The sequence below is a fragment of the Panthera onca genome, chromosome D3 (assembly GCF_046562875.1).
Source record: "Panthera onca isolate mPanOnc1 chromosome D3, mPanOnc1 haplotype 2, whole genome shotgun sequence".
In the NCBI taxonomy this organism is placed as follows: domain Eukaryota; kingdom Metazoa; phylum Chordata; class Mammalia; order Carnivora; family Felidae; genus Panthera; species Panthera onca.
In genome coordinates, this window is record NC_138350.1 from 12,612,829 (window position 1) to 12,635,153 (window position 22,325).

A 22,325-nucleotide genomic window follows, 5' to 3' on the forward strand; every position below is an offset into this window, starting at 1 on the left:
CCTCTCTCTGCCCCTCCCCTGCTTGTGCTCTTCCCAAAGTAAATAAGTATTTGAAAAAAAAAGAATCTATAGCTCAGAATTCTCCAGCCTCCCTAGAAGCTGTTGGTGAGGAAATACCCCTCAGGACGGCCAACAGCTGTGAAGGGTTCTCCGTGTACCAGAGGCGCATCTCCACACATCAGTGCACCTGTTCCCCACGGCACCCTGGGATAGGGCTGTATTCCCATTACAGATGTAGAAACTGACTCTTGGAAAAGTGGGATGACCGTGAGGGGCAATAACCACCTTTCTGGAGGAGGACATGGCCATTCCTATCATGTGTGTATCAGCAAGGACATCCGAATACTCCACAGGGCTGAGCGATTGCAGTCCTGGGCACACACCCAACAGAAACGCACCCTTGCGCTCGTCAGAAGAGGTACAGAAAGAAGGAGAGGTTCACAGCAGTGCGGTTCCAACAGCCCTAGACTGGAACCTATCCAAATGCCCGACAGTAGCAGAATCAAGTGTTGAGGTGCAGTCTACTCAAGCAATGGAATAGTATACAGCAAGGAAAACGAGCAGTCGGTGCGTGCCATAACCTGGGTGAGCTTCAGAAACATAAAATCAAGGAAAAGAAGTCAGATGCCAAAGAGCAAGTACGTTAGGATTCCATTTAAATGGAGCTCGAAAACGGGTAAAAAGTCCTCTGTAGGGTTAGAAGTCGGGATGGAAAGGCCGCGCACTGTAAGATTCTGCTATAGGACCTCCTGGAAAAGGCAAAACCGTGAAGGCACGAGAAAGGTCTCCGTGTCCGAGTCTGGGGATGAGGAATGAACGGGCAGAGCACAGAGGGTTTCCGGGGCAGTTAAACTATCCTGTGGGTCCCATCATGACGGACACATGTCGCTGAACATACGTCCAGACCTGCAGAAGGTGCACCACCACAGGTGAACCCTAATGTGAACAATGGACTCCAGGCGATAATGAAGTGTCGATACAGGTTCATCGACTGTATGAAACGTACCACACTGGTGGGGGCCACGGATAAGGCGGGAGGCTATGGCACGTGTCAGGGTGAGGGCATAGGCGAAAACTAACTTCCTTTGAATTTTGCTATGAACCTATCTAAAACTTGTCTGGTAATAGCAATGACAAGGTGGTGCCTGGGTGGCACAGAGAGTGGAGTGTCCGACCCTTGATATCGGCTCGGGTCATGATCCCAGGGTCATGGGAGCAAGCCCCACGTCAGGTTCCACATGAGCATGGGGCCTGCTGGAGATTCTCATTCTCTCTCTCTCTCTCTCTCTCTCTGTCTGTCTCCACCCCCCCCACTCATGCACTCTATAAAAGAAAAAAAAAGACTTTAAAAAATATAATAAAAATGATGATGATGTTGTCTTATTTTTTTAAAAAAGAGAAGCCAGAATAGTGGTTGCCCCCGAACGGGGAGTAGTGATTTGAATGGGGCATGAGGGGCACCTCTGGGTAGTGGGAATATTCTATTTCTTCATCCAGGTTCAGGTTACACACACGTGTGCTCAGCAAGGACATGGAACTCTATGCTCACGGGTGATGTACTTTTCTGTACCTGATATTACGATAAAAGGTTTACCTGAAAATTTCAGTGATTCTACCTGGCAGGAAAAAATAAATCCAACGAGTACAAAAGACAAATACATAAATGTGTCCACCCGTGGATTCTTAACAGCTTAAAAAATGGACTCGACCTAAGTGCTCACCCAAAGCAGATTGGTCAAATATTTTATGGAAGGCTTAGTCAATTAAAAAAAAAAAAAAAAAAAAGCAAGCTGCTTTTGAGAAGTGACAGTTATATATCGGACATGAAAATACGTTCCACAGAGAATGTTTAAAAGTCAGGGCCGCCTGGGTAGCTCAGTTGAGGGCCCCACTCTTGATTTCAGCTCAAGTCATGATCTCGTGGTTTTTGAGTTTGAGCCCTGTCAACGCAAAGCCTGCTTGGGATTCTGTGTGTGTGTGTGTGTGTGTGTGTGTGTGTGTGTGTGTGTGTGTGTGTCTCGCTCAAAATGAACTTTAAAAATGTTTAAAACAGCTTGCTATGGGGCGCCTGGCTGGCTCAGCAGGCAGAGCCTGCCCCTCTCAGTCTCGGGGTTGTGAGGTCAAGCCCCACACTGGGCATGGTCCTTACTTAAAACACAACCGCCTGCTACAAAAATAGCATGACCTCATGCTGGGGAAAACATGTAGATATACACAAACGTATAGAAGTAAGGAAAGAAAATCCGGACTCCCTTTCCCCAAAATAATAATAGCAATGGTCTTTCTCCGTAGAGGGATTAAAGGCTTTGTTTTGGTTTCATTCATCTATATCTTCTAAATTTCCTCTAATACACAATGCATATTTATTAGTGATGTAATGAATATTTTAGGCACACAATACGGTAGCACATGGGACAGCCGAGGGATCTCGAAAATACTGCTACTGATGAATCATCTGTTAGCTGAGCACCACGTCCTGGGCACACGTGGTCTTATTTAACCCTTACCATGACCGTATAATGGAAGGACTGCTCCCATTTTCCAGAAGAGCAAACTGAGGATCTGAGGCGTTAGGTGACTTGAAGGTCAGGCCCTAAACTTGAAAGGGAGACCCAGGATTTAAGCTCAGTTTGTCTGGCAGAATGTGTGCGGTTTTATGTTCGTGGGTTACCGATCAAAGGCAGCCCAGCACTCAACCGCAGATCAAAAAAACCCCCAAAAACAAAAAAAACAAAAAACAAAAGCACACGGACGAGAAATAACCATAGAAATTGCAGCCACACGTGTGCTCCTAACATTGCATGAATCCACTTATAGGAGATGCTCAGGGAGGCAAATCCAAACTAGACCAGGGCTTGCCTGGGGCTAGGCAAGGATGGGGAGTCATGCTGATAGGTACTGAGCCTCTTGGGGGAGGGCGGGGGGGAGGGGAGGAAAATGTTCCAAAGTTAGATCGTGAGGGACGCCCAGCCCTGTGATTATACTAAAACCCGAGTACACTTTGAATGGGTGAGATGTAGGGAACGTGTTACGTCTCAAAAGCGCCATCAGGAAAATGAATTACGTGCCTAATCCTGGGAACCACAGCAGTCCACGTCAATTGAGCGCTGACTGTCCAGGGCTGAATTCTGCATCCAAAGCGCACGCACGGGTGCCCACACCCTTCCCTGTCGTGCCTGACTGAAAGCAGAGGGATGAGGAAAACAGCCTCCCATCTCTGGACCCCTGTCTTCGGCACCCAAATCCCCTGAGCCAAGAGCTCGGAGCTCAACTCGGGGAAGCCTCCCCGGGCTCAGGGACTGGGAGAAGGAACATCTTAGGCCTCACGAACTGACTTCCGAAGACCTCACGCGCTCTCAGGTCCCAGGGTCCCCCAGAGGACGTGTCCTGTGGGCACCTACACCTGTGTGCAGAGCGCCCTCGGGGGCTCCAAGGACGGAAGCTCTTCTGGTCTCCCTGCTCCTCCCTCAGCCCTTCTCCAGGTCCCCAGGCGGTCACGGGTGCCATGGAGACAAGAGGCAGAGTCACTTGGGTGCCTGGCACGTTGACCTCGTTATCTTTGGTTTTAGATTTCAGCCTGAGGGTTGAGGTCACACCCTTCCACAGGCTGGTGGGAGTTTAACTGGCCCAATCTGTGTGTGTGTGTGTGTGTGTGTGTGTGTGTGTGTGTGCGCGCGCGCGCGTGCAGTCCAAGCTGGGACCAGAGGTATGAAATTGTGTAAAATACACACCAGCTTCCAAAGACTGAGTACAAAAAAGAATGCACACAGTCTCCATAATTTTTATATTGGTCATACGCTGAAATATTTTAGAAGTAAAATATTAAAATTAACTGTATCTTGTTTCTTTTCTAAACATGGCTACTACAGGGGCGCTGCCTGGGTGGCTCAGTCAGTTAAGCGGCCGACTTCGGCTCAGGTCACGATCTCGCGGTCTGTGAATTCGAGCCCCGCGTCGGGCTCTGTGCTGTCGGCTCGGAGCCTGGATCCTGCTTCGGATTCTGTGTCTCCCCATCTCTCTGCCCCTCCCCCCCCCCCCCCCCCGCTCGTGCTTTCCCTCAAAAATAAACATTACAAAAATTTTTTTAAAGCATGGCTACTAGAAAACGTAGAATTACATATGTAGCTTCTGTAAACATTTAGAATTATTCCACCTTGCATTATAATTTGCACTGGACAGTGCTGGTATCTGTGCTTTTAACCAGCAACTTGATCCCAGGAACAAATACTGAGGAACTGAGACGAGTGTACAGAGATAAACAGGTAACCGTCATCATCCTGACCTGTTTAAAACAGTAAAAAACTGGGTCACCTGGGTGGCTCAGTCAGTTAAGCACATGACTCTTGACTTCACCTCATGATCTAACTGGGAGACAGAGCCCAGCGTCGGGCTCTGCACTGACAGCGTGGAGCCTGCTTGGGATTCTCTCTCTCCCCCTCCCCTGCTCCTGTGCACGTGCCCGCTCTCTCTCTCCCTCCCTCTCTCTCTCAAAATAAATAAACTCATGGGACACCTGGGTGGTTCAGTGGCTTAAGCATCTGATTCCTGATTTCAGCTCAGGTCACGATCTCATGGTTAGCGGGTACCAGCCCTGCATCAGGCTTCGTGCAGAGCCTGCTATGGATTCTCGTGTGCTCTCGCTCTTTATCTGCCCCTCCCCTGTTTGCATGCTCTTTCTCTCTCAAAATAAACTTAAAAAAAAAAAAATCTATAAATATGTAAATAAGCAAACTTTAAAATTGGGGAAGTGGTGAGCTATAAGGAAACGGGTTGAAATAAATAAACGGGTACATCCCAAAGGCAGTATACTACAGAGCCTTAAGAAACATTTTAAAAATATTTAGGGGAGGCTGGGTGGCTCAGTTGGTTAAGGATCCGATTTCAGCTCAAGTCATGACCCCGGGTTTGAGCCCCGTGTTAGGCTCTGTGCAGACAGCTCAGAGCCTGGAGACTGGTTTGGATTCCGTCTCTGTCTCCCTCTCTGCTCCTCCCTCGTTCACACTCTGTCTCTCCCTCTCTCTCAAAGATAAACATTAAAATAATTTTTTTAAAATATTTAGAACACAGAAAAATTTTCATGGGATATCGCTACAGGGAAAAACCAACAGGCCACAAGATCTCACGTCCATGAAAGTCCGTAATGATATAGTTGTGTGCACAGGAAAAAATAGGAAAGGATGAACAAAATAGCACATTGCTTCCAGGTTTACAGGAAGCAGGTTTACAGGTTTACAGGACATCCCTCTCTTCCTCTTGTCCCTTATCTTTGCTGATCGGTCCCTTAACTTTTCTGTAATTATCAGAGATGCCTTGTATAATCTTCAATTTCAACTTTGATGGCTAGGATGAAAAATAAAACCTACAGTAGCAAGCGCTGGTGAGACTGCGGAGAAACTGACATCCTCGTGCGCTGCTGATGGGAATGTCACACAGTGCAGCCACCGTGGGACACAATTCCGTGGATCCTCAATAAATTAGATTCACTATGTAATCCAGAAATCTTCCTCCCAAATACGTACCCGAGATACATGAAAACCACGTCCACACATAAACCCATAAACGAGCGTTCACAGCGGCACTGTTCACAATAGCCTAGAGGGAACAACGCAAACGTCCAACGATAGATGAAACTATAAACAAAACGTGGTCTGTCCATACAGTGGCATAGGATTCGGTCACAAGTGGAACGAAGCGTGGACACGTGCTCCGACATCCATGAACCCTGAATACATAACGCCAAGGAGAGAAGCCGGACGCAGCCACGTATCGTAGGATTCCATGTATGTGAAACGTCCAGAGTAGGCAAATCTCGCCACAGAAAGTAGATTAAGGGGTTGCCGGGGTTCGGGGTCGAGAGGAATGTGGAGTGATGCGGACACGGGGTTTCTGCCTGGTCCTGGCCTCCCCTGTCGGGCTGTGGGAGCCACCTTACAGCCTCGCTGTGCTGAGCAAGGGGTCACCGGGCAGGAGGAGGGTCGCGTAGACCGGGAGGTCAGAGACAACCCTCAAGGAGGTGGAGGCAGGAGCCCGGGTGGAGGCAGGAGACCCAGAAAAGGGGCATGAAATCCGTCACGAGGCCCAGCCTCCCTCATCTGACTCTGGAGGAGATCGAGCATCAGCCTTCACCACACCCACTATGGGGTGGCCAGGATCACTGGAGCCTGTATCTCCAAGGGCCCGAGTCTGGTGGCAAAGGACACCTAAAATAGCACTTGGTCCTTCCCAAATCCACGCTGGCTCCCAGGGGTGTGGGGAGACCTGACTGACTCCATCTGAGGGATGCTGTTCACTAAGAGACATTTACTGGGGCGCCCGGTAGATACTGGGGGTACAGACACAAGCAGAGCCCTTATCTACTGGAAACACACGTCACCTCCCTGGGATCCAGGGTAAGAAACGTGGTGTCAGCTTGCTAAGGAGCACCCATAGGGAGCTGATGCCCTGTGGGATCCTGAAGGCTGAGGGCCAGGCCGGGGAGGGGAGGGCAGGGCTGGCAGATCAGGGAGGGCAGAGCTCAGGAAGCCCCGGGTTCTTCAGCCCAGGCAGAAGGCAGGCTGAGGACAGCGGAGAAAGGAGGTAAGTAGCGGCAGTCACACATACTGAACTCAAGCATTCAGACCTCACCCTGAGTTTACATAGGACGCTAAGGGAAGGGACAAGATCGCATGTGCCTGGTGACAGTATGCAGGGTGGATGCAGAGGACAGGATGCAGGGAACCCGTTGAGGGGTCGGCTGGTGTAGCTGTCCGGGGGTGGGGGTGGGGGTGGGGGTCTCAAAACGCAGTTGCAAGGACAAGGGCGGCTGACATTATGCACCTGATCTCTCCAGGGGCTCTGCAGGAGCCACCCTGCCTCCCCGTCTCCCCAGCTGTGCTGCCCTGGATGCAGGCCCCAGGACGCCAAGTGGCATCCCTGGGAAGGTCTCAGTGGCTTCCAGGGCCCCCAAAGCTCTCCTGCTTGCCATGTCCTCACAGACCGGCCAGGACTGAACCCAAGCACCAGCCAAAGTCCCCAAATACAGAGGTGAGCCAGGCCAGACAGAAAGGTGAGCTAACAACATCTCTGCCAAGAGCTGCTGGCTCGGTCCCCAGCTTCCCGTCCCACTAAACTGTCCCCGCCTCCCCCGGAATACAGAGATCACAAGAGCACCACCCTCCTGAAGCTGTCCACGCCCCGGAAAACAATCAGAGTCGCAGACACGCCATGCGCGATCCACAGAGGGTAGGGACACCCAAGCGTGCATCAAGTGGTCGACAGATGAACCAAACGGGGTAGCTCTGCGCAGCCCGACATCATCCCACCACAGAAAGGAAGGAAGCACGGACACCTGCTGCAGCACAGACGACCTTGAAAACAGGATGCCAAGCACCCAAGGCCACCGCTGTAGCCTGCCATTTACACGGAGCATCCAAAAAGGCGAGTCCACGGGTTCAGAAAGCAGATTTGTGGTTGCCACGGGCTGTGCGCGGGGGGATTTCAGGGGCAGCTAATGGGCACGAAGTTTCTTTTTTTTTTGGGGGGGGGGGGGGCGGTGAGGATGCCCTGGAACTGATGGCCGCACAACACCGTGGATGCGCTTAACTAAGCCAGCGAACTGTAGGTTCAAAAATGGTGACTATGGGAAGTTTTAGGTTGTGTGAGTCTTTCCCCAATTAAATAAAAAAAATCAGGGGCGCCTGGGTGGCTCCGTGGGTTGGGCGTCCGACTTCGGCTCGGTTCGTGATCTCGGGGTTCGTGAGTTCAAGCCCCACATGGGGCTCTGTGCTGACAGCTCGGAGCCCGGAGCCGGCTTCGGATTCTGTGCCTCCCTCTCTCTCTGCCCCTCACCCACTCGCATTCTGTCTCGGTCTCTCTCAAAAATAAACATTAAAAAAATAAATAAATAAACATTACTTTTTTTTTTTAATTTTAAATAAAGAAAATCACATATATTTTGCACCGGACCCAGCGGGAAGAGCTGAGACACCAGAGTTGCCACTGGAGCTATGACGATGCCCTTAAAGTAATAATCCTGTGGTACCTACTCTGCTCCTCCGAGGTCTCCCAGCTCACTCACAGGGGAGGGAAGAGGCAACTGCACGCTGCCTGGGGCTACAGCCAAAGCAATGACTAATCCTGGGCCTCGGGAGGGAGGTGGGGGGAGGAGGGGTAAGAGTGGATGGAGACCTCCACAGCCTGGAAAGGGACCAGCCCATCGTACAGAAGATGCTTCGCGTGGCTTCACGGACGCCCTGCTTCCGTCCTTCCCCTGCGCCACACGCTCAGTGTGGACCCATCAGGGACCACGCCTCACCGCCGGGATTTGTAAATAAACCAGCGATGCAGGGTGCCTGGGTGGCTCAGTTGGGTAAGCGTCCCAACTCGTGATCTCAGCTCAGGTCATGATCCCGCAGTTCGTGAGTTCGAGCGCCAAATCGGGCTCTGCGCAGGCAGCACGAAGCCCACTGGGGGTGCTCTCTCTCCCTCTCTCTGCCCACTAGCCTCCCCCTGTGCTCATGAGCGTGCTCTCAAAAATAAGCAAACTTAAAAAAAAAACCCCACAAAGATGCACTCGGCCTTGAGAAGGAAATTATCAAAGCCAATTCTAGTCTCCAAAGCAGAAGTAGGAACAAGGAGGTCCGCTACTGGCTTTTATCCAGCACCTTCGAACCCTTTTCATGCCAACTTCAACTCAGTCTCTAAGTTATGAGCCAAGGGACTCCTGGGAGGGGCTGCCCCAGGCCCCGGCCAGCACGGGGATGGCTTTTATTTTAGTCTCAAGTATGGAGGGTCTCCTAAGGATCTCTGTGGGTATCTTTCCTCGCAGAATGAATCTTCCATAGCAAAAGCTGAGACAGAATGAAGGGGCTTGACTTTGGAAACTATCCTTTTCCCATGAGCGATGAGGAACCTTGGCACCCGGTCAGAGTGGGTGAGCACCACTCTCGGAAGCACACAGCCTGGGCTTTGCTCATCTGTGCTCACCTTCCTACTGCTGTGCGCTTTGCCATTTGCCTGATCCCAGCAATAACTGCCATGTGGTAGCATTTACTCAGAGGCAGGAGCTGCTCTGTGCCCAAAGTTGAGGATGAGGGGGACAAGGAACCGTATCATTTATGTCACTAAAGAAACAAAGAGGTCTCCGTTGTAATAAGAAGACTAAAGACGGGGAAGGCGGGTGGGGGGAGATGTGAGTGAACCAGCAGAGATTTGAAGAGTGGGCGTCTTTCAGAACATCCAAGGAAACAAATGGCTTCCCACATCCTTCCAGAACTATCTTCAACTCCAGAATTAGATGGAGGCCAAATCAAGCGGAGACAGGCTCACCGAAAGCAGGAAGGCTTATTAGGTAAAGAACTCCAGTTCCTGCTACGTGCAACTAACACAGACCCTCCGTCCCAGCACAGATCCCTGAAGCACTGGATAAAATAGGAAAAACCTCACATACACCACTAAGCTCAAAAGCAAGGGACACTCTCAAGGCCAGAAGGAGGGACGTCACACCCAGCAGGGTGGGAGTATGAGATGCTGCTGAGGTGGCCCAGGGCTGTGAGAATGGTTACAGGCTCTAACAGCTAAGGGTAGGAAGCTTCCAGCCCACCGAGTGACAGAAGTGGCCGTGGTTCTATGGAGGCTAGAAGGGAGACTCCTATCAGAAGCTGAAGCATAAAAGGCTGCTTCCCCATGGAAGATGGGCTAGAAAAAGTATTCCCTACTGTCTCCGACAATCAGCAAGGAAGTGGACTTGGCTAAGGAGGTGACCGGATGCAGGAGCAAGGGGGCAGGCCTGTGATGTACCAAGATGCCAAGTCTGTGCCGTGCACAGGTGCAAGATCCAAACCCGTGTGGTGCAGGAAAGCCAAATTGAGGAATCAATGCAAAAAGTGTTTCTAGACCAGTGACATCTCTAAGGTACTAGAAATAAATGAAAAGCACTGTGAGGGACCCTCATGGGAGAGGTACTTTATTTTTTTTAACGTTTATTTATTTTTGAGACAGAGAGAGACAGAGCATGAACGGGGGAGGGTCAGAGAGAGGGAGACACAGAATCTGAAACAGGCTCCAGGCTCTGAGCTGTCAGCACAGAGCCCGACGCGGGGCTCGAACTCACGGACCATGAGATCATGACCTGAGCCGAAGTCGGCCGCTTAACCGACTGAGCCACCCAGGCGCCCCAGGAGAGGTACTTTAGATAAGCCCTTCTCCACTTGTTTTGGCCTCAGCATAAATCGGGCGCTGAAGATAGTTCCAAGAGGATGTGAAAACCAGGGGAGGCAGCCCAGTCGAACATGAGCTCATAATCAAAAATCAAACCACGCAAGCAAATGAATCACCGTAAGGGACCATCAGCAGACACAATTAACAAAAGGAAGGGCACCCTTTTTGTTTTAAATGTGTTAATAACATCACGATCTGGTGGGATTTATTCCAGGGATGCAAGGGTGTTTCAATATTTGCAAATCAATCAAAGTGATACATCACACTAACAAGAGAAAAGATAAAAGCCTTATGATCATAACAAAAGATGCAGAAAAAGCATTTGACAAGATATCCATTCAGGATTAAAACTCTTAAGGGGATTTAGAGAGAACATACCCGAACGTAACAAAGTCCATAGTCGAAAAACTCACAGCTAACATCATACTCAATGGTGAAAAACTGAGAACTTTCACTCTAAGATCAGGAACAAGACAGGGTTGTCCTCTCTCACCACTTTTCTTCAACATAGGAAGTCCTCCTAGCTGCAGCAGTCAGACATGAAACAAAATGAATTCCAGTAAAGTTGTAGGATACAGAATATACAGAAATCTGTCGCAATTCTATACACTAATAATGAAGTGGCAGATAAAGAAATTAAGAAAACAACCCCATTTATAACTGCACCAAAAAGAATAAACTTAACCAAGGAAGGAAAGACATATACTGTGAAAACCATAAGACGCTGATAAATGAAATTCAAGAGGACACAGATAGGAAGATATACCATCTTCATGGATTGGCAGAATATTGTTCAATGTCTCTACTACCCAAAGTAATCTATAGATTCAAAGCAATGCCTATCAAAACAGCAAAAAGCATTTTTCACAGAACTACAACAAATCAGCCTAAAATTTGTATGGAACCATGAAAGACCCGAAATAGCAAAAGCAATCTTGAGAAAGATGGACTTACAGGTTCCAGATTTCAAAACCTACTACAAAGCTCTAATACTCAAAACAGTAAAATACTGGCAAAAAAAATAGACACCTACGTCACTGCAACAGGAACAAGGGCCCAGAAATAAACTTATGCTCCTGTGGTCAATTAATCTATGACAAAGGAGGCAAGAATACACAATGGGGAAGAAACAGTCTTTCCAATAAGCAGTGTTGGGAAAACTCGGACAGCTACGTGCAAAAAAAAAAAAATAGAACTGGACTACTTGCTCACACCATACCCAAAAAAACAAACTCAAAATGGGTTAAAGACCTAAATACAAGACCTGAAACTATAAAAGCCCCGAGAGAAAACACGGGCAATAATCTCTCGGACATCAAGCTTAGAAACAAATGGGACCACTAAACTAAACTAAAAAGCTTTTGCATAGCAAAAGAAGCCATCAACAAAACCAAAAGGCAACCTACCAAATGGGAGAAGATATTTGCAAATGGCACGTGCAATAAGAGGTTAATATCCAAGGTATATAAAGAACTCATACAATTTAACACCAACCCCCTCCCCCCCCAACGCTGAACAATTCTATTTAAAAAACAAGCAGAGGACCTGAATAGACCTTTTTTTCGCAAAGAGAGAAGATGGCCAGGGGAGCCTGGGTGGTTCAGTCAGTTCAGTGTCTGACTTCGGCTCAGGTCATGGTCTCAAGGTTCATGAGTTTGAGCCCTGTGTCGGACTCAGCTCTCAGCGTGGAGCCCATCTAAGATCTTCTAACCCCTCCTCTCTCTGCCCCTTCCCCACTCGTACTCTCCCTATCTCCAAAATAAACATTAAGAAGATATATAAGAAAAGTGATGGCCATCAGACGTGAAAAGATGTTTAATGTCATTCCTCAGGGAAACGCAAATTTAAACCACAATGAGAGATCACCTCACACCAGTGAGAATGGTTAATATCAAAAAAACAAATGAGTGGTGGTGAGGGTGTGGAGAAAAGGGACTCTCGAGCACTGCCGGTAAGAATGTAAATTGGCATAACAGCCGTGGAAAACAGCATGAAGTTTCCTCAAAAAAAAAAAAAAAAAAAAAAAAAAAAAAAAATCACACGAGCCAGTAATTCCACTCCTGGGTATTTTACCCAAAGAAAATGGAAACACGAATTTGAAAACACACGCACCCCTATGTTGATCGCAGCACTATTTACAATGGCCAAAATACGGAAGCACCCAAGTGTCGCCGACGACAAGATCCGACAATACAAGATCCAGGATGGACCTAGAGGGAATTATGCGAAGTGAAATAAGTCAGAGAAAGACAAATACCATAGGATTTCACTGCTATGTAGTATCTAGAAAACAAAACAGACTCTTGAATACAAGGAGCTGGTAGTTGCCAGAGAGAAGGTGTGGGAGGAGGAATGGGTGAAAGGGATTAAGGCTCACAAACTTTCGGTCACAGAGATGAAAGGTAGGCGTGCGGAATAGAGACAATACTATCGTCATGACACCGTATGGTGATAAACGGTGACCACACTTACTGTGCTGAGCACTGAGTAATGTCCAGAATTGGCAAATCACTAGATCACTTACTAACATTGTATGTCAATTATACTTCAAGAAATTTTTTTCAATAAAAAAATCGGGGGGCGCCTGGGTGGCTCAATTGGTTAAACATCCGACTTCGCTCGGGTCGTGATCTCACAGTTCGTGAGTTCAAGCCCCACGTCGGGCTCTATGCTGACAGCTTGGAGCCTGGAGCCTGGAAGCTTCAGATTCTGTGTCTCCCTCTCTCTGCCCCTCACCTGCTCACACTCTGTCTCTCTCGGTCTCTCAAACATAAATAAACATTTAAAAAAAATTTTTTTAAAAATCGGGAGTGGGGGGGCATGCCTGTCTGGCTCAGTCGGTAGAGCACCTAACTCTTGATCTTGGGGTTGTAAGTTTGAGCCCCACGTTGGGGGTAGAGTTTACTTAAATTTTTTCTTTAATTTTAACAAGGAATGGCACCACAAGAGGGTGAAACAGAAGAAACCATGTAGTAAGCGTTAAATTTTTACAAATAATGAAAGAACACTATGACAAAAGCAGTGAGTTTGAAAACCATATAGAACTTGTAAAAAAAAAAAAATGTTTTAAGTTTTTTTGAGACATAGTGTGCACACACAGGAGCAGGAGAAGGGCAGAGAGAGAGAGAGGAAGAGAGAAAATCCCAAGCAGGCTCCACATGGTCAGTGCAGAGCCCAATGTGGGCCTGATCTCACAACCATGAGATCAGGACCTGAGCTGAAATCAAGAGTCAGTCGTTTAACTGACTGGGCTACCCAGGTGACCCGTGTTTTTTTTAAAAGTCATTGGAACTTGAAAACTTAAGGGGCAGCAAGATTTAAAATTTTTTAATGTTTATTTTTGAGAGAGACAGAGCACAAGCGGGGGAGGGGCAGAGAGAGAGGGAGACACAGAATCCGAAGCAGGCTCCAGGCTCTGAGCTGTCAGCACAGAGCCCGATGTGGGGCTTGAACTCACTGATGGTAAGATCATGACCTGAGCCGAAGCTGGATGCCCAACCGACTGAGCCACCCAGGCACCCTGGGGCGGCAAGATTTTAATAGCTAAAGAGAGAATTAGTGAAGCGGAAGAGAGACCTAAGAAAAAGACTCCAAATACAGCAAAAAGCAGTAAAACGATAGAAAATATCAGAGAGGAGTAAAGAGGCATTCAGGACAGAACGACATGGTCCAACATATTTCTGTTTTTTTAATTTTTTTTAATGTTTATTTATTTTTGAGACAGAGAGAGACAGAGCATGAGCAGGGGAGGGTCAGAGAGAGGGGGAGACACAGAATCTGAAGCAGGCTCCAAGCTGTCAGCACAGAGCCTGACTCGGGGCTCGAACTCACAGACGGTGAGATCATGACCTGAGCCAAAGCGAGACGCTTAACTGACTGAGCCACCCAGGCACCCCGGTCCAATGTATTTCTAATAGGAATTACTGAAGAAGAAAATAAAGAGAAGGGTCGGGGAGAGAACATTTTTCATACTGTAAGACCTAAGCCTTCTTCAGAATAAAAGAGCATAAACCATTCTCAAGCAGGACAAATAAAACAAATCCACCTAGACAAAGTGCAGTTAAAAACAAAAACAAAATCCCAAAAATCTCAGAGGTACAAAAGCAGATTTCACACAAAAGAATCAGACCAAAGAGCTGACTTCTCAACAGCAACAAGGGACCAAAACCAAAGTGTTGAGAGAAGATATAGCCAGCCAGTGATCCCAGGAGGATCCTGGCAAAATCTAGTCACTTTCAGACAGCTGCTGACTCAGAGACTCACTGAAAAACCTATGGAAAGGTGGAACACATAAGAAAATGAGATCTGTGGGGGAAAACTGTTCCAAGAATTAATAGGGTCTGCGTATAGGAATAATCAAACCAATGAGTGGCTTTCAAAAACAGAAAAAGTACCACAGAGTGATGCAAATTAAGGCGTGTTAAGGTCCCTGATCATCAGTACAGGGAAAGACAAAGACTAACGTCACTTGTGTCATACGGCGGCCATGTCAAAAAATGAAATGAATTAGCGAAGTTACAGAATGCCCTAAAAGGGAAAAATTGTATGGGGCGCCTGGGTGGTTCTGTCGGTTAAGCATCCAACTCTCGATCTGGGCTCAGGTCACCATCCCAGGGTCGTGGGATGAAGCCCGTATCGGGCTCCACACTGAGCATGGAGCCTGAAGATTCTCTCTCTGCCTCTGCCCCGCTCCCCCACTCTCCACAAAATGAAAAATGAAATGAAACTTTAAAAAGGGAGGAACACAGCCAGCCCCTGAATGGTTCCTTTTTTTTGTTATTTATTTATTTTTAATTTATTTTTAATTTTTTTTTAACATTTATTTATTTTTGAGACAGAGAGAGACAGAGCATGAACGGGGGAGGGTCAGAGAGAGAGGGAGACACAGAATCTGAAACAGGCTCCAAGCTCTGAGCTGTCAGCACAGAGCCCGATGCAGGGCTCGAACTCACAGACGGTGAGATCATGACCTGAGCCAAAGTCGGACGCTTAACCGACTGAGCCACCCAGGCGCCCCTTAATGTTTATTTATTTTTGAGAGAGAGAGAGAGAGAGTGTGTGAGCGGGGGAGGAAAAGAGAGACAGGGAGACACAGAATCTGAAACAGGCTCCAGGCTCCGAGCTGTCGGCACAGAGCCCGACGCGGGGCTCGAAACCACAGACCGCGAGATCACGACCTGAGCTGAAGTTGGACGCTCAACTGACTGAGCCACCCAGGCACCCCTGCCTCCGAGTGGTTTCTAATGGAATTAGTACTTGCCAACAGCTACTGAACACTTACGATGTGTCAAGGGCTTTGCTAAAATTCTCATTTAATCCTCCCAATAGCCCTGCAACACGTGCCCATCTGACAGATGAGAAAACCAAGACGTGGAAGCAAAGTTACTCGCCCAGACAGGGAAAGGCGGTGCCACAGTTCAAAGCCGCATCTATCTGCTGCTATGGGCCAAGGTCGGGGGAGGCCAGCATGTGCCTGTGTGGGACCCCGGCTGCAGTCTTGGGGGATGCAGGTGAGGACAAGACAAGAGAACCCCCGGGAACATCAGGTGTGTTGGGCCTAACTGCTAAGTGCTCACTTGAGGGCTCTTTGACCACTGGGACCCCAGCATGAACACTCAGGAGGAAGGAAGAGAACCCCCCTTCTAACCTCAGCCCACAAAGTCCTTGGCCGTGGCCACCTTCTCCCTCCATCACGGTCTAGGACTCAGCCACGCCGGTAGTGAGGTCTCCTGCTGGCCGCCTGCCCGTCCTCCCAGAGGCACCTGATCCCCGAGACCTGAATGTGCCTTCTCGCCTCCTAGGGAGCCGCGCCAAGAGCCCAAGACCCACTTCTGACAGCTTGCCCATCCGCAAAGGTCACACTGCTGGAACAACAAAGGGCCTTTTTGTCCTCGCGCTTAAGGTGGCTGCCACCACCGGCGCAAATCACCCACTCGACCTTCTGGCTTTATGAATTAATAATAAAGTTGGAACGGGGGGCAGGGAGGCTCACGGGCCCAGACGCCGCCTCCTCTCCATCCCCTTGCCTGGTCCCACCAACGTGGGTACGAGAGGACCCCTCGCCCTATCTTCCCAAAGCAGTGGGCACCTCTGAGCCAAAAACACCATGTTCCTGCCACTTGAGATAGCAGATACCGGAGGGCTCTGCGAGAGTAAAAAGCACCTTATCGACACGACACTCGAGGTATTCCGTCTGGATGATTGGGTCCTGCGGCATGTCTGGGCATTGGTGACAGTCCATGCTGCATTCCGGGGGCCATTAACTCACAAAAAGAGATCCTGCCAGAGTGGGGCTGGGGTGAGAAAGAAAGACGCATAAGGGATCTGGTTACTCCTAATTCGCGGAGCTATAGGAAGTCTTGAGCGGACTGCCAATTACTTTCCTGCAGGGAAAATACAGATTCTTCCTCTGAAACAGACGTGAGCCACCCAGTAAGACCCCACGGAGCGGAGAGGGCAGCACATTCCAGCTCTCGCTCTCAGAGCCCCCAATTCCCCCTCATGATGCCCCCTCACCGAGCTTGTCCTCCCTGGGGACAGCCCACAGTTCATAGCACAAAACCAAGCCTGTCTGCCTCAAGGTCCAATTCTCCCTCTGCCAACTTAGTAAACGAGCATGGGGGACTCTGTCAACGAGGTCACGGTGTAATGGCGTTGCCTCTCCCAGACATACAAGATCCTTGGTCTCTGTCCAGCTTGTGTGGGGCTTAGGTCACGTGGGAGAGTCAGCTTCGAATTTGGGTTCCACACTCAGCATTTAAGTGACCTTGAGCAGTCCCTTCGGGTGTCTGAGCCTCCATTTCCTCATCTGTAAATTGGCAACATATGCTACCGTGAAAGTGTAGAGGATCCGGCCCAGCCGGAGTACAAAGGATTAGCAGTGCTGGGCCAGAGGGCAGAGGTGCTTACGAATTAAGTGCATTTCCCACCCGGCCCTTTTAAAGGCTTCCAGAAGCAGGCTGCACATTTCCGCACCGCAAGCACCCCGGGATGAGCAGGGGTGGAAGAATCTGGATACTGCCCACCTTACCAAGCTCTGGAGGGTTCCCGAGGGCCGGGACCACTGTGCCCACATCACCACCAGACCACGGGCCCCAGCCCACCCCGAGAGCTCGGCCTGTGGTGACAGATCCTCCCCAGGCCCCACAGACGTGCTTATTCCTCCTTGCCCAGAGGCCACTTTTCGTCTTGTCCTAAAAAATGTTTTTAATTATTTTCTTATTACGGGAGGATTTAGAATTTACATGAGTCTGATGAGCGCTGGGGGTCTGGTCCCAACCCCACCCCGCCAGAGCCCCACAGACACAGCAGTGCACCCTATTTCGTGGGGCTTACAGAGTGACCCCGGAGCCCAGGGCAAAAGCCATAATCCACCCGCGGGAAACAGAAAGGGGGCTGGGTAGGTGCTATCGGTCGTTTGACTTCACAGGCCTCGGCGGATGACCGGAGGAACTCAGTGGTACCGGCCAGGGCGCCTGCACCCCTCAAAGGCCCTGAGCTCCTGGAGGGCCGGGAAGGGGTCCGGTCCGCCTGGCCATCCAGAGGGAACATAACGCACGGCAAATAGGCCGAGGCTGTGGTCTCGGGCCGCTCGAGGACTTTATGACCTCAGAGTAGTGCCCGGCGGCCAGAGGCCAGTGGAAAACGCAGTGCCACCCACACCCGCCCGTGTGGGCCACACAAGCCTCCGTCCCTGGTGAAGAGGTCTGGGGAGCAGACCAGAAACCCAACCCCGGCTCGACTTCTCAGTAGCCTGTGGCCTCGGGCAAGGGGCCCGCTCCCTGAAGCTTCCAGGGCCTCATCCGAGAAACGGGAATCTACGGTGTACCTGGGGGGAGGGGGGGCGGAGCGGGGGGCCCGAGAGCAGCTGTGCACGTAAACCGCACAGCTCGGCTCCGAGTTCGGCAGATGACGGGCGCCTGGTGCACACTCACTGTCACCATGACGAGGTCCAACTCTAGATCCGGGACGTTGTTTTTCCTTCGTCCTTCTGGCAGCTTCTTGGCATGTACATAGATAGGCCTGTGGAGCTGTTTGGGAGCCTGAAGGAAAAAATAGACCCTCCACCTTTCCCAGAATTCTTCATTTATTATTTCCTTCGCAGCCTCAGGAGCAGACCAGATTGGGGGGGCGGGGGGAGGGAGGGAGGCGGGTGGCAGGAAGGGGCCACGCCTGCTCAAGGTGGTGAAGGGGAGCGGACGGACACCTTCGGTGAGTGATTCCCAAGGGGCCTCTCTTCCCGTCAGGGGGCCCCCGTCACACCTCGGGACTGATCCCGCTGTGGAAGGAGAAAGGCCAGCTCAGGGTTTAATGTGAATTTTAACAATCTAGGTAGTCAGCCTTCTCGGCTCAGAAGAGATGGTTGGATGACTTTTCTTAGGTTTTAAATCAATCAAGGAGACTCTCGCAGGCAAGGGGAGGTGGGCGTGGAACCCAGAGATGCCCTGTGTGGGCGAGCTTGCGCTCAGGCCTATTTTTGGCGGGGCTGGCTCAGCGCTGAAGCCCACAGACTGGATCTCACGGTGCCGGGCGGGCGTGGGGGAGGCCGGCCAGTGGGGTGGCACCGGGGGTCGCTCCCGGGCAACACCCCTTGGGTTGTAAAGTCCCCGGGGTCTCCGCCCCTCCAACACGAGCGGCTTGTGGCCCGAGGACCACGCACACACACAAAGGTGAATGAGAAAGACATCACGTCTCCTGCAGTCGAGAAGCGCCAAGCTTCGAGGGGGTGGCTGGTGACAGAGCTGACAGTTCCACCGGGGTGTGATGTGTGCTATAACGGGAGGGGACGCGGGGGGCGTGGCCATCTCGAGGATGCACATTAACCCTCAAAGGCTGGATGGAGAGTAACCAGGGCGGCTTCTGGAAGGGCGCCACAGAGCCCTGAACCACGACGAAGGGGTTTGCAAAGAGGCCTGAGGGGAAGTGTTTGCCATATTCACCTGGCTGCTGGTTACAGAAGCATCTCCTTACATAAACGCCAAATTATGCACAGTCGAGGGAAGAGTGCTCCAGGCAGAGGGAATGGCTTGCACCACGGCCCGGAGGTGAGAAAAAGAGACGAGCAACCTGTTCCTACCCCTTCTGCATTCCTAGACATCAGAGAGGCAACTCAACACAGTGAAAACACAGTGAAAGCACAGTGTCGGAGGAAATGGGCTTAGGGATCCTCTGAGCCCCTGCTCCTCCACTCATGACCCCCGGGGCTGCCACCTTGGAGGCTTCACCCCTCCAAGCCTCAGTTTCCTTATCCGTAAAATGGCCACATGGCCATCTTCCATGGAGGGTTATTATGAAGATTCCACCAGAATGCGCGCAGAGGGTTCAGCACAGAGCCCGGTGCTCAAGGAATCATGCCCACTGTCACCATCTCGTGCTCATCAGTTCCAGATGGAGTCCTCAGAGAGGGGCCAGGCTGACCCTTCAAATTAGGGACCATCTTGGTCCTCAAAGAGGCCAGGGAGCCCAGCGACGTTGTGGGCACAGCCCGTTCCTTGGCTGACTGGGCCTTTAGGCTGAATGCTTCCCACGGATTCTTGTGGGAGCAGGATCCTGGGAGCTGACCTTCCCATGCCAAGCCAAGCCCTTGACATACATATATACATCATGTCACTGAATCCACGTAACCGCCCCAGAATCCAGACGGGGACACTGACGCTCAGAGGTACAAGGACTTGTTTAAGGTCACGCAGCTGGGAAGAAGTAGGACCAAGCTTTAACTCTTAGCCGTGGTTCAGAGTGATGGGGACAGATGGGTCTAAAACACGGCCAATAGTACCAAACACTCGCCCAAAGCCACACACCTAGCAAGACCCCTTTAAATCAGGCTCCTCCCATAAACTGAGCCCTCACTATGGCTGCACCCTCCTCTCACACAATTCTCATTTATTGTCCTCAACGTCTTCCCGCCACAGGGCCCTTGCACTGCCTGTTCCCTCTGCCCAAAATGTACTTTTTGCTGACCTGCACGTAGCTGGTTCCTTCCTATTTAGGTTTCTGTTCCATTTTTGCCTCTGCAGAGAAGCCCTCCTGATCCTCTCTAAAGAATTGTTCCCTTGCCCTTCCTCGGACTCTCATGCCACTGTGTAACTCCCCTCAGGGACATCAGCCTCTAAATCTCCAAGTCCCTGGTCAACAAATACTCACTGAACGGGTAAAAGCGCCAGACTGTACCAGCCCCTATCAGAGAACTAGGTGGAACTTTCCACCTGCTGAAAGTTCAGAGAACTGAAGGCATTCATTCTCCTTTCTGACTTCAGAACCCCTTTCCTGACCCCCCGCCATCTCTCTTCTCCCTTTGGGGTACAAAACTAGAATCCTGGGGCCACAAGAAGGGAAGCCACATCAGCCATTTGTAGGAAAGCTACAGGGGGAACACTCAGCATCAGTCTTCTCCCCCCACCCCCTACCCCATACGTTAGGGACCCAGGAAACTGACAAGATTCCCATCATGCTCTGCAGTGCCATCACCTGTCAAACTCACAAACAGATGGAATCCCCCGCAACCGCCTGTGTGGGGGCTGCCTGAGTGATGGAGGCTGGTGGCCAGCCCACCCTTCTGGCAGAAATCCCAGCTCCAGGGAACCCTGATTTCAACCAGTCCAGACACAAGGCAGCAAGAGAGTGTGCAGCTAACCGGGGAAACCCAACAAAGAGGGGAATCCTACCTCCTCTCTCATGTTAGCCTTCGGGTTGAACTGGACTTAAAACTCTTTGAAGTAAAATATTCATACATTGTTCAAAAATGAAAATATTTTAAAAAACTATAATGAAAAGCTCCCTCTCCCTTCATCCCTCCCACCAAACCTCCAAGTATTCATTATTCTTCCTTGTGGATCCTTCCAGAGTCCTTGATGTAAACAAAGCGATTATAAACATAGGTTCTTATTTTTTTTTAATGTTTATTTATTTTTGAGACAGAGAGAGACAGAGCACGAATGGGGGAGGGTCAGAGAGAGAGGGAGACACAGAATCGAAAGCAGGCTCCAGGCTCTGAGCTGTCAGCACAGAGCCCGACGCAGGGCTTGAACTCACAGACCGCGAGATCACGACCTGGGCCGAAGTCGGCCGCTCAACCAAGTGAGCCACCCAGGCGCCCCCTTATTATTATTTTTAAACCAAAAAGTGTTCCATATTATATATACTGCACACTTTTCCCCCCTCCAGTCGCAAATACTCTTGTATTTGTCCACGGGAAGATATACACATGTATGTACGTGGTGTGTGAATGTGTGTGTGTACACACACACGTGTACACACACACACACACACACCCTCCCCAGACCAGTTATTAAGGTGTTTTCTGTAATTTTCACCCAATTCTCCTGGAAAGAGCTGTTCAGATTAGGATCAGCAGGGGTCGCCTTTCAGCCTGGGCACAAGTGGCTGGGTCACCTCCACCCCCACCCAGGTGACCAATTATGGACCTGGCTGACTGCACAAAATTCAAAGCAGGTGCCAGCTCTTTCCTTGAAATAACACTGCAGCTCCCATATCTTGGGCATCTAGCAGGTACTAGCAGAACTCTCGTTCTAGAGAGAAGGAAACAGAGAGAGGAAGTGACTAGCCCAAGGTCACACAGCCAGAAAGCGGTGTCGGCAGGATTCACATCGCCCTGTCCAGCGCGCCCCCTCGCACTGGGGACCCGGCCTCCCTCGGTCTTCAGTCTACGCCCCCCTTCACGGCGGGTGGCAGAACCCGGCACCCCGAGGTCAGAGCCCAGGGTCAAGTTCCCAGCTGGGCCGGACTGGGGCGGACAAACGCTTCCGCCGTCACTTCCCTGCGGTCAGCTCGGGGGCCCCCCGCGGCCAGACCGCTCCGTGCGCCCAGCCTCGGGCCGGATGCGGGGCGCGCAGCCTCTGCGGGTCCCAGGAGCCCGGGCGAGCTTGAGGAAGGTCGCCGGGCTCCAGCCCAGGGCTCCCCGGGCTCTGCCAGCTACGCGGAGAGGTGGGCCCGCCTGAACCCACTTTACAGACGGGAGGACAAAGGCGCAGGGGGAGGCGCTCACCCGCCCGAGGTCACACGGCCGGAGAACGCCCGGCTGCCACCCAGGTCCCGTCGACTTCAAAACTTTCCGGCCCCTGCGCCTCGCGAACCCGAACGACTTTCAGGTGCGGAGCGCGCACACCGGC

General features: G+C 50.7%; 1 protein-coding gene across 4 annotated transcripts in view; it reads right to left on the reverse strand.

Annotated features, from left to right (window-relative positions):
• The window catches only part of TESC (tescalcin), a 52,019-nt gene that overhangs the window by 29,020 nt on the left and 674 nt on the right, over positions 1-22,325 (reverse strand). The window lies entirely within an intron of this gene.